Source organism: Mustelus asterias, chromosome 3, assembly GCF_964213995.1.
Source record: "Mustelus asterias chromosome 3, sMusAst1.hap1.1, whole genome shotgun sequence".
NCBI lineage: Eukaryota > Metazoa > Chordata > Chondrichthyes > Carcharhiniformes > Triakidae > Mustelus > Mustelus asterias.
In genome coordinates this window covers 158579443-158590715 of record NC_135803.1, presented here as the reverse complement: position 1 = coordinate 158590715, position 11273 = coordinate 158579443, and positions in this window count along the sequence as shown.

The window sequence follows — 11273 nt, the reverse complement described above, 5'->3', positions numbered from 1 at the left end:
CCTCATTTCCCCTCCCCCACTCACTTGTAAGTCAGCCCCTCTCCGGCCCCGAACAGTTGCTGGCCGCTCTGCCCATCCTCCGGGACGTACCCGGTCCCCCCGCTGATGAGGAACTGGGTGCCGGGGGACGGGGCTGAAGCCGGGGGCTCGGATCCGGGAATCGGCGCCTCCGACATGGAGAGAACCACGAGGGAAAGGACCGGATATCCGGCCCGGAGAGCCAATCAGAGTCCGAGAGACATTGTATCCAATCAGAGCCTGAGACACTGTATCCAATCAGAGCCTGAGAGACTGTATCCAATCAGACCCTGAGACACTGTATCCAATCAGAGCCTGAGAGACTGTATCCAATCAGAGCCTGAGACACTGTATCCAATCAGAGCCCAAGACACTGTATCCAATCAGAGCCCGAGACACTGTATCCAATCAGAGCCTGAGAGACTGTATCCAATCAGAGCCTGAGACACTGTATCCAATCAGAGCCCAAGACACTGTATCCAATCAGAGCCCGAGACACTGTATCCAATCAGAGCCTGAGAGACTGTATCCAATGAGAGCCTGAGACACTGTATCCAATCAGAGCCTGAGACACTGTATCCAATCAGAGCCCGAGAGACTGTATCCAATCAGAGCCTGAGACCACTGTATCCAATCAGAGCCTGAGACACTGTATCCAATCAGAGCCCGAGACGCTGTATCCAATCAGAGCCTGAGAGACTGTATCCAATCAGAGCCTGAGAGACTGTATCCAATCAGAGCCCGAGACGCTGTATCCAATCAGAGCCTGAGAGACTGTATCCAATCAGAGCCTGAGAGACTGTATCCAATCAGAGCCCGAGACACTGTATCCAATCAGAGCCTGAGACACTGTATCCAATCAGAGCCTGAGAGACTGTATCCAATCAGAGCCCAAGACACTGTATCCAATCAGAGCCTGAGAGACTGTGTCCAATCAGAGCCCGAGACACTGTATCCAATCAGAGCCTGAGACACTGTATCCAATCAGAGCCCAAGACACTGTATCCAATCAGAGCCCGAGACACTGTATCCAATCAGAGCCTGAGAGACTGTATCCAATCAGAGCCTGAGACACTGTATCCAATCAGAGCCCAAGACACTGTATCCAATCAGAGCCCGAGACACTGTATCCAATCAGAGCCTGAGAGACTGTATCCAATGAGAGCCTGAGACACTGTATCCAATCAGAGCCTGAGACACTGTATCCAATCAGAGCCCGAGAGACTGTATCCAATCAGAGCCTGAGACCACTGTATCCAATCAGAGCCTGAGACACTGTATCCAATCAGAGCCTGAGACACTGTATCCAATCAGAGCCTGAGAGACTGTATCCAATCAGAGCCTGAGAGACTGTATCCAATCAGAGCCCAAGACACTGTATCCAATCAGAGCCTGAGACACTGTATCCAATCAGAGCCCAAGACACTGTATCCAATCAGAGCCCGAGACACTGTATCCAATCAGAGCCTGAGAGACTGTATCCAATCAGAGCCTGAGACACTGTATCCAATCAGAGCCCAAGACACTGTATCCAATCAGAGCCCGAGACACTGTATCCAATCAGAGCCTGAGAGACTGTATCCAATGAGAGCCTGAGACACTGTATCCAATCAGAGCCTGAGACACTGTATCCAATCAGAGCCCGAGAGACTGTATCCAATCAGAGCCTGAGACCACTGTATCCAATCAGAGCCTGAGACACTGTATCCAATCAGAGCCCGAGACGCTGTATCCAATCAGAGCCTGAGAGACTGTATCCAATCAGAGCCTGAGAGACTGTATCCAATCAGAGCCCGAGACGCTGTATCCAATCAGAGCCTGAGAGACTGTATCCAATCAGAGCCTGAGAGACTGTATCCAATCAGAGCCCGAGACACTGTATCCAATCAGAGCCTGAGACACTGTATCCAATCAGAGCCTGAGAGACTGTATCCAATCAGAGCCCAAGACACTGTATCCAATCAGAGCCTGAGAGACTGTGTCCAATCAGAGCCCGAGACACTGTATCCAATCAGAGCCCAACAACCATCCTGCCATCTTTAGCTCTCCCTCAATTCTAGGATGACATCTACTTGGGTCGCTAGCTTCTGCCATGGGTCATCATGTGACTGAACAAGCCGATTCTCGACCTGTAGATGTTTGGGTATGTGGGGCAGGACCTCCCGCGAGGCAGTGGGATCCGCAGTGTAGGAGTTGTTTCCTTTTCTTTCCCTCTCTACTGTTGCTCTGCCTCATCATTAAGATGTTGGGATTCAGAGACGGACAGGTTGTCATCATTTATAATCAGTGGATGCTGGAATCTGAAACAAAAACAGAAATGCCGGAAAATCTCAGCAGGTCCGACAGCATCTGTGGAGAGTCGCATCATCCAGACTCGAAACGTTGGCTCTATTCTCTCTCCACAGACGCTGTCAGCCCTGCTGAGATTATCCAGCGTTTTCTGTTTTTATGCGCCAGTTTGAATGTTTGGTAGCAAATTCCTCCCAGTCGCTAATGTAAATGTTGCTGGGCTTGAAGGAGAGATTTTCACTTTCCTCTCCTTACTGGCCATCTCGGACTGTGCAGCCCAACTCAATCTATCTGATCAATCTTGCTCCAGTTGAAGACGGTTATGGTGAGACTACGTCTGGAATACTGTGTGAGGTTTTGGTCTCCACATTTAAGGAAGGATAATTGCATTGGTGCGTGTGCAGTGAGTGTGGGATGAGGGGGGGTGTTCTGTGATGAGAGGCTGGTAAAATGCTCTCTGCTCGAGAAGAATCAGACACAAACTAATCGAAAGACAAGATTCTGAAGAGGGTTGACAGGGTGGATACTAACAGATTCTTTCTGCTAGTCAGGGAATGTAAAACATGGGGACTTGGTCGCAGTGTGAGGGGCCGATCACTTAGGACTGAGATGAGAGTTGTGAATCTTAGGAACTCTCTCCCAGAGAGTTGTGGACGCTCCATCATTGAACATATCTGAAGCTGGGATAGATAGATTTTTGATTTCTCATGGATGTTAGAAAGATTAAGGTGGTGTTAAGGGATTTATATTTGTAGTCAGAAACATTAGAAATAAGGTATTGTTTTAAGTGGGTCTAATTTAACGTTCTGTGCCTGGCAGTGTAAAACCTATAGCTAGATTCATGCTGGACAAAAGTGTTTGTATGTGTGGGGGTTGGTTTCAATTCCAACTGTGATTCTATTGTACTTAGAGAGGGCTATGGCGTGAGGGTAAATAAACCAGCAATGGTTGCTTAGCAACTGGGGCTTTTCTAGAACATAGAACATAGAAAAGCTACAGCACAAACAGGCCCTTCGGCCCACACGTTGCGCCGAACATGTCCCTACCTACTAGGCTTACCTATAACCCTCTATCTTACTAACTTCCATGAACTTATCCAAAAGTCTCTTAAAAGACCCTATCGAATCCGCCTCCACCACCACTACCGGCAGCCGATTCCATGCACCCACCACCCTCTGAGTGAAAAACTTATCCCTAACATCTCCTCTGTATCTACTCCCCAGCACCCTAAACCTGTGACCTCTTGTGACAACCATTTCAGCCCTGGGTAAAAGCCTCTGAGAATCCACTCTATCAATACCCCTCAACATCTTATACACCTCGATCAGGTCACCTCTCATCCTTCGCCTCTCCAAGGAGAAAAGACCGAGCTCTCTCAACCTATCCTCAGAAGGCATGCCACCTAATCCAGGCAACATCCTTGTAAATCTCCTATGCACCCTTTCTATGGCTTCCACATCCTTTCTGTAATGAGGCGACCAGAACTGGGCACAGTACTCCAGGTGGGGTCTGACCAGGGTCCTATACAGCTGCAGCATTATCTCCCAATTTCTAAACTCAATTCCTCTATTGATGAAGGCCAGTATTCCATACACCTTCTTAACCACAGCCTCCACCTGCGACGCTGCTTTGAGCGTCCTATGAACCCAGACCCCAAGATCCTTCTGATCTTCCACACTGCCAAGTGTCTTACCCTTAATATTATATTCTTTCAACCTATTTGACCTGCCAAAATGAACCACCACACACTTATCTGGGTTGAAGTCCATCTGCCACTTCTCCGCCCAGTCTTGCATCTTACCTATGTCTTGTTGCAACTGCTGACATCCCTCTACACTATCCACAACTCCACCATGGTAGAGAAGATTTTAAGTTTGAGTTTTACTCATTTAATTGCAGTTGAAGATAGGTAGTGAGAGAGAGGGCAGCTCTCTCAGCATGGCTAGAAGGAGTTGGTTTTAGAAAGCTAAAGAGGGAACATCTCTCAGCCTTGCTGGAAGAAAAGCCATACCATGGAGTAATGGTTAAGAAAACAGATGTTGGAAACCTATAGTCCAGCTACTTAAGGAAATGAAGAGAAGCTTCCAAGAAGGCTGGAGTTAACGGCACAGAGAAAATTGGAAACCAGAACAGATAATAGTTCAGTAAAGCCACAGAGTTGAAAAGGTGTTGGATTGTGGGCTGTTATCTGCAGCAGGACTAAGGTTTATGAGGAATTACTAGTTTGGGAGACTTTATTTTAACTAATTGTGTAAATCGGTGGCGAGACCTCAGCATTTGCGTAAAAGCTTTTAAGATAATGGAAACCTGAAGGGAGAGTTGTAAAACCTGAAAGCAAAACCTTGACAGAAGCAACGGAGTGAAAGCACAATTCAAAAAAACATTTGAAAGTGACTTTTGAAAGCAGAAATTGAAATTACTCGTGTGGAAACCGGGGTTCTGTGAGTAAAGATGCCTCACAGTATAAGAATCATCTTTTATTTTGATTTGATTTATTATTGTCAGAGGCTACAGAAGGATATAGATAGGCTGGAAATTTGGGCAAAGAAATGGCAGATGGAGTTCATTCCAGATAAATGCAAAGTGATGCATTTTGGTAGAACTAACGTAGGGGGGAGCTATACGATAAATGGCAGAACCATAAAGGGTGTAAATACGCAGAGGGACCTGGGTGTTCAAGTCCACAGATCCTTGAAGGTGACGTCACAGGTGGAGAAGGTGGTGAAGAAGGCATATGGCATGCTTGCCTTTATAGGACGGGGCATAGAGTATAAAAGTTGGGGTCTGATGTTGCAGCTGTATAGAACGTTGGTTCGGCCGCATTTGGAATACTGCGCCCAGTTCTGGTCGCCACACTACCAGAAGGACGTGGAGGCTTTAGAGAGAGTGCAGAGGAGGTTTACCAGGATGTTGCCTGGTATGGAGGGGCTTAGTTATGAGGAGAGATTGGGTAAACTGGGGTTGTTCTCACTGGAAAGACGGAGGATGAGGGGTGACCTTATAGAGGTGTATAAAATTATGAAAGGCATAGATAGGGTGAACGGTGGGAAGCTTTTTCCCAGGTCGGTGGTGACGTTCATGAGGGGTCACGGGCTCAAGGTGAGGGGGGGGGGGGAGGTTTAACACGGATATCAGAAGGACGTATTTTACACAGAGGGTGGTGGGGGCCTGGAATGCGCTGCCGGGCAAGGTGGTGGAGGCAGACACACTGGGAACGTTTAAGACTTATCTAGATAGCCACATGAACAGAGTGGGAATGGAGGGATACAAAAGAATGGTCTAGTTTGGACCAGGGAGCGGCGCGGGCTTGGAGGGCCGAAGGGCCTGTTCCTGTGCTGTATTGTTCTTTGTTCTTTTGTTTGTTATTGTCACATGTATTAACATACATGAAAAGTAATATTTGTTGCATGCTACACAAAGCATACCGTTCATAGAGAAGGAAATGAGAGAGTGCAGAATGTAGTGTTACAGTCGTGCCTAGGGTGTAGAGAAAGATCAACTTAATGTGAGGTAAGTCCATTCAAAAGTCTGACAGCAGCAGGGAAGAAGCTGTTCTTGAGTCGGTTGGTACGTGACCTCAGACTTTTGTATCTTTTTCCCGACGGAAGAAGGTGGAAGAGAGAATGTCCGGGGTGCGTGGGGTCTTTAATTATGCTGGCTGCTTTGCCAAGGCAGCGGGAAGTGTAGACAGAGTCAATGGATGGGAGGCTGGTTTGCATGATGGATTGGGCTACATTCACAACCTTTTGTAGTTCCTTGTGGTCTTGGGCAGAGCAGGAGCCATACCAAGCTGTGATACAACCAGAAAGAATGTTTTCTATGGTGCATCTGTAAAAGTTGGTGAGAGTCATAGCTGATATGCCAAATTTCCTTAGTCTTCTGAGAAAGTAGAGGCATTGGTGGGGCTTTCTTATCTATAGTGTCGGCACAGGGAGACCAGGACAGGTTGTTGGTGATCTGGACACCTAAAAACATGAAGCTCTCGACCCTTTCTACTTCACCCCCCGTTGATGTAGACAGGGGCATGTTCTCCTTTACGCTTCCTGAAGTTGATGACAATCTCCTTCATTTTGTTGACATTGAGGGAGAGATTATTGTTGCCGCACCAGTTCACCAGATTCTCTATCTCATTCCTGTACTCTGTCTCGTCATTGTTTGAGATCCGACCCACTACGGTGGTGTCGTCAGCAAACTTAAAAATCGAATTGGAGGGGAATTTGGGCCACACAGTCATAGGTGTACAAGGAGTATAGTAGGGAGCTGAGAACACAGCCTTGTGGGGCACCGGTGTTGAGGACGATCTTGGAGGAGGTGTTGTTGCCTCTCCTTACTGATTGTAGTCTGCGAGTTAGGAAGTTCAGAGAGAGGTGCCAAGGCCCAGGCCGCAGAGTTTGGAGATGATTTTCGTGGGAATAATAGTGTTGAAGGCTGAGCTGTAGTCAATAAATAGGAGTCTGACATAGGTGTCCTTGTTATCTAGGTGTCCCAGGGTTGAGTGCAGGGCCAGGGAGATGGCGTCTGCTGTGGACCTGTTGTGGCGGTCGGCGAACTGTAGTGGATTCAGGTAGTCTGGGAGGCTGGAATTAATTCGTGCCATGACTAACCTTTTGAAGCACTTCATAATGATGGATGTCAGAGCCACCGGCTGATAGTCATTACGGCGCGCTGCTTGGATTTTCTTAGGTACCGGGATGATGGTTGTCTTATTGAAGCAGATAGGGACATCAGATTGTTGTAAAGAGAGGTTGAAGATGTCTGTGAATACCTCTGCCAGCCCGGGGGGGGGGGGGGGGGGGCGGCGGCATTCAGAGGAGAAATCCACAGTCATTCACTTGGGGTCAGAGAGGAGTGTGTCTGACCACAGCCATCTTGTGTGCTTAAAATGGACCTTGTGTGTTAATAAGACCATTGTATCTTAAGACAAGTATTTTGTAACATGTATTAATCTTAAAATCTGTGTAATTGTTACTAAAGGGGGGGGGGGTGGAGTAAAGGAGTATTGTATTATAATGCAATTTTTTCATGTTTAATATCTTTTTCTTGTTGTTAAAGTGGTCCCATGACGCTGTCCCTCCACATTTTATAATTAAAAGTAAATGTTACGGTCTTTTGAGCCAAAGTTCAATTCTGGGATCTTCCCATCCAGTTATAACACCAACTGGGATTGGAACTGAAGTGGGGGCTCTTGCGGGATTTCTAAATATTGATGATGATTGGTAATAATTTGGGAAATTTTGAAAATGGGAAGTAAGTTTCTGGCTGAACAGTAAAATTTGTGGGATTTATTGTTAAATGATTTATTGTTAAATGATTTTAAATGATTTAAATGATCATTGTTAAATGATTTATTGTTAAATATCAGATAGATAAGTCGCTGGGTATGGATGGGATGTACCCCAGGTTACTGTGGGAGGCGAGGGAAGAGATTGCAGAGCCTCTGGCGATGACCTTTGCGTCGTCAATGGAGACGGGAGAGGTGCCGGAAGATTGGAGGATTGCGGATGTGGTTCCTATTTTCAAGAAGGGGAATAGGGATAGCCCAGGAAATTACCGACCGGTGAGTCTAACCTCAGTGGTTGGTAAACTGATGGAGAAGATCCTGAGGGACAGGATATATGAGCATTTCGAGAGGTTTAGTATGCTCAAGAATACTCAGCATGGCTTTGTCAAAGGCAGATCGTGCCTTACGAGCCTGGTGGAGTTCTTCGAAAATGTGACTAAACTCATTGATGAAGAGAAGGCGGTAGATGTGGTTTATATGGATTTTAGCAAGGCGTTCGATTAGGTCCCCCGTGCAAGGCTTCTAGAAAAAGTGAGAGGGCATGGGGTCCAAGGGGCTGCTGCCCGGTGTATCCAGAACTGGCTTGCCCAAAGGAGGCAGAGAGTGGGCATAGATGGGTCTTTTTCTAAATGGAGGTCGGTCACCAGTGGTGTGCCCCAGGGATCTGTTCTGGGTCCCTTGCTGTTTGTCATTTTCATAAATGACCTGGATGAGGAAGCGGAGGGATGGGTTGGTAAGTTTGCCGACAACACGAAGGTTGGTGGGGTTGTGGATAGTCTGGAGGGATGTCAGAAATTACAGAGGGACATAGATAGGATGCAAGACTGGGCGGACAAGTGGCAGATGGACTTCAACCCAGATAAATGCATCGTGGTCCATTTTGGTAGGTCAAATGGGATGAAGGAGTACAATATAAAGGGAAAGACTCTTAGTACTGTAGAGGATCAGAAGGACCTTGGGGTCCGGGTCCATAGGACTCTAAAATCGGCCCCGCAGGTGGAGAAGGTGGTTAAGAAGGCATATGGTGTGCTGGCCTTTATCAATCGAGGGATTGAGTTTAGGAGTCCGGGGTTAATGATGCAGCTATATAAGACCCTCGTCAGACCCCACTTGGAGTACTGTGCTCAGTTCTGGTCACCTCACTATAGGAAGGATGTGGAAAAGATTGAAAGGGTGCCGAGGCGATTTACAAGGATGTTGCCTGGATTGAGTGGCATGCCTTATGAGGATAGGCTGAGGGAGCTCGGTCTTTTCTCCTTGGAGAGACGTAGGATGAGAGGAGACCTAATAGAGGTATATAAGATGTTGAGAGGCATAGATCGGGTGGACTCTCAGAGGCTTTTTCCCAGGGTGGAAATGTCTGCTACGAGAGGACACAGGTTTAGGGTGCTGGGGGATGGGTACAGGGGAGATGTTAGGGGTAAGTTTTTCACACAGAGGGTGGTGGGCGAGTGGAATCGGCTGCCGTCAGTGGTGGTGGAGGTGAACTCAATCGGGTCTTTTAAGAGACTCCTGGATGAGTACATGAAGCGTAATAGGATGGAGGGTTATAGGTAGGTCCAGAAGGTAGGGATGTGTTCGGCACAACTTGTGGGCCGAAGGGCCTATTTGTGCTGTAGTTTTTCTATGTTTCTATGTTTCTATGATGGGATCTGTGAATCCTTGAAAAAGAATAAATGGAATAACAAGGTACTGAACAAGGAATTGGAGTTACTGAGAGATTTATTGTATAGGTTAGAATCCAAAATGGAGTTGGAAATTGCTAAAACTTTCCTCGAGCCTTAGCAATCACGCAATTTGGAATTATATGTACCGTTCTTGTCGCCACACTACCAGAAGGAAGTATGATATAGAAAAGATTTACCAGGATGTTGCCTTGTCTGGAGGGCATTAGCTATGAGGAGAGATTGGACAAACTTGGTTTGTTCTCACTGGAACGACGGAGGTTGAGGGGCAACCTGATAGAAGTCTACAAGATTATGAGGGGCATGGACAGAGTGGATAGTCAGAAGCTTTTTCCCAGGGTGGAAATCCCAATTACCGGGGGGCACAGGTTAAAGGTAAAAAGGGGAAAGTTTAAAGGAGATAAGAGAGGCAACAGGGTGTTAAGTGCCTGGGATGTGCTGCCAGAGGAGGTGGTAGAAGCAGCTACAATATCAATGTTTAAGAGGCATCTTCAGAGATACATGAATAGAACATAGAACATAGAACATTACAGCGCAGAACAGGCCCTTCGGCCCACGATGTTGCACCGACCAGTTAAAAAAAAAAACTGTGACCCTCCAACCTAAACCAATTTCTTTTCGTCCATGAACCTATCTACGGATCTCTTAAACGCCCCCAAACTAGGCGCATTTACTACTGAACCTGGCAGGGCATTCCAATCCCTCACCACCCTCTGGGTAAAGAACCTACCCCTGACATCGGTTCTATAACTACCCCCCCTCAATTTAAAGCCATGCCCCCTCGTGCTGGATTTCTCCATCAGAGGAAAAAGGCTATCACTATCCACCCTATCTAAACCTCTAATCATCTTATATGTTTCAATAAGATCCCCTCTTAGCCGCCGCCTTTCCAGCGAAAACAATCTCAAATCCCTCAGCCTCTCCTCATAGGATCTCCCCTCCATACCAGGCAACATCCTGGTAAACCTCCTCTGCACCCTCTCCAAAGCCTCCACATCCTTCCTGTAATGTGGGGACCAGAACTGCACACAGTACTCCAAGTGCGGCCGCACCAGAGTTGTGTACAGTTGCAACATAACGCTACGACTCCTAAATTCAATCCCCCTACCAATAAACGCCAAGACACCATATGCCTTCTTAACAACCTTATCTACTTGATTCCCAACTTTCAGGGATCTATGCACACATACACCTAGATCCCTCTGCTCCTCCACACTATTCAAAGTCCTCCCGTTAGCCCTATACTCAACACATCTGTTATTCCTACCAAAGTGAATTACCTCACACTTCTCCGCATTAAACTCCATCCGCCACCTCTCGGCCCAACTTTGCAACCTGTCTAAGTCTTCCTGCAGACTACGACACCCTTCCTCACTGTCTACCACACCACCGACTTTGGTGTCATCAGCAAATTTGCTAATCCACCCAACTATACCCTCATCCAGATCATTAATAAATATTACAAACAGCAGTGGCCCCAAAACAGATCCCTGAGGTACACCACTTGTAACCGCACTCCATGATGAATATTTACTATCAACCACCACCCTCTGTTTCCTATCCGCTAGCCAATTCCTGATCCAATTTCCTAGATCACCCCCAATCCCATACATCTGCATTTTCTGCAGAAGCCTACCATGGTGAACCTTATCAAACGCCTTACTAAAATCCATATATACCACGTCCACTGCCTTGCCCCCATCCACCTCCTTGGTCACTTTCTCAAAAAACCCAATAAGGTTAGTAAGGCACGACCTACCTGCCACAAAACCATGCTGACTATCACCTATCAATTCATTACTCTCCAAATAACTATAAATCCTATCCCTTATAATTTTTTCCAACATCTTGCCGACAACAGAAGTGAGACTCACCGGTCTATAATTCCCGGGGAAGTCTCTGTTCCCCTTCTTAAACAATGGGACAACATTCGCTAACCTCCAATCTTCTGGTACTATACCAGAGGCCAACGACGACCTGAAGATCAGAGCCAGAGGCTC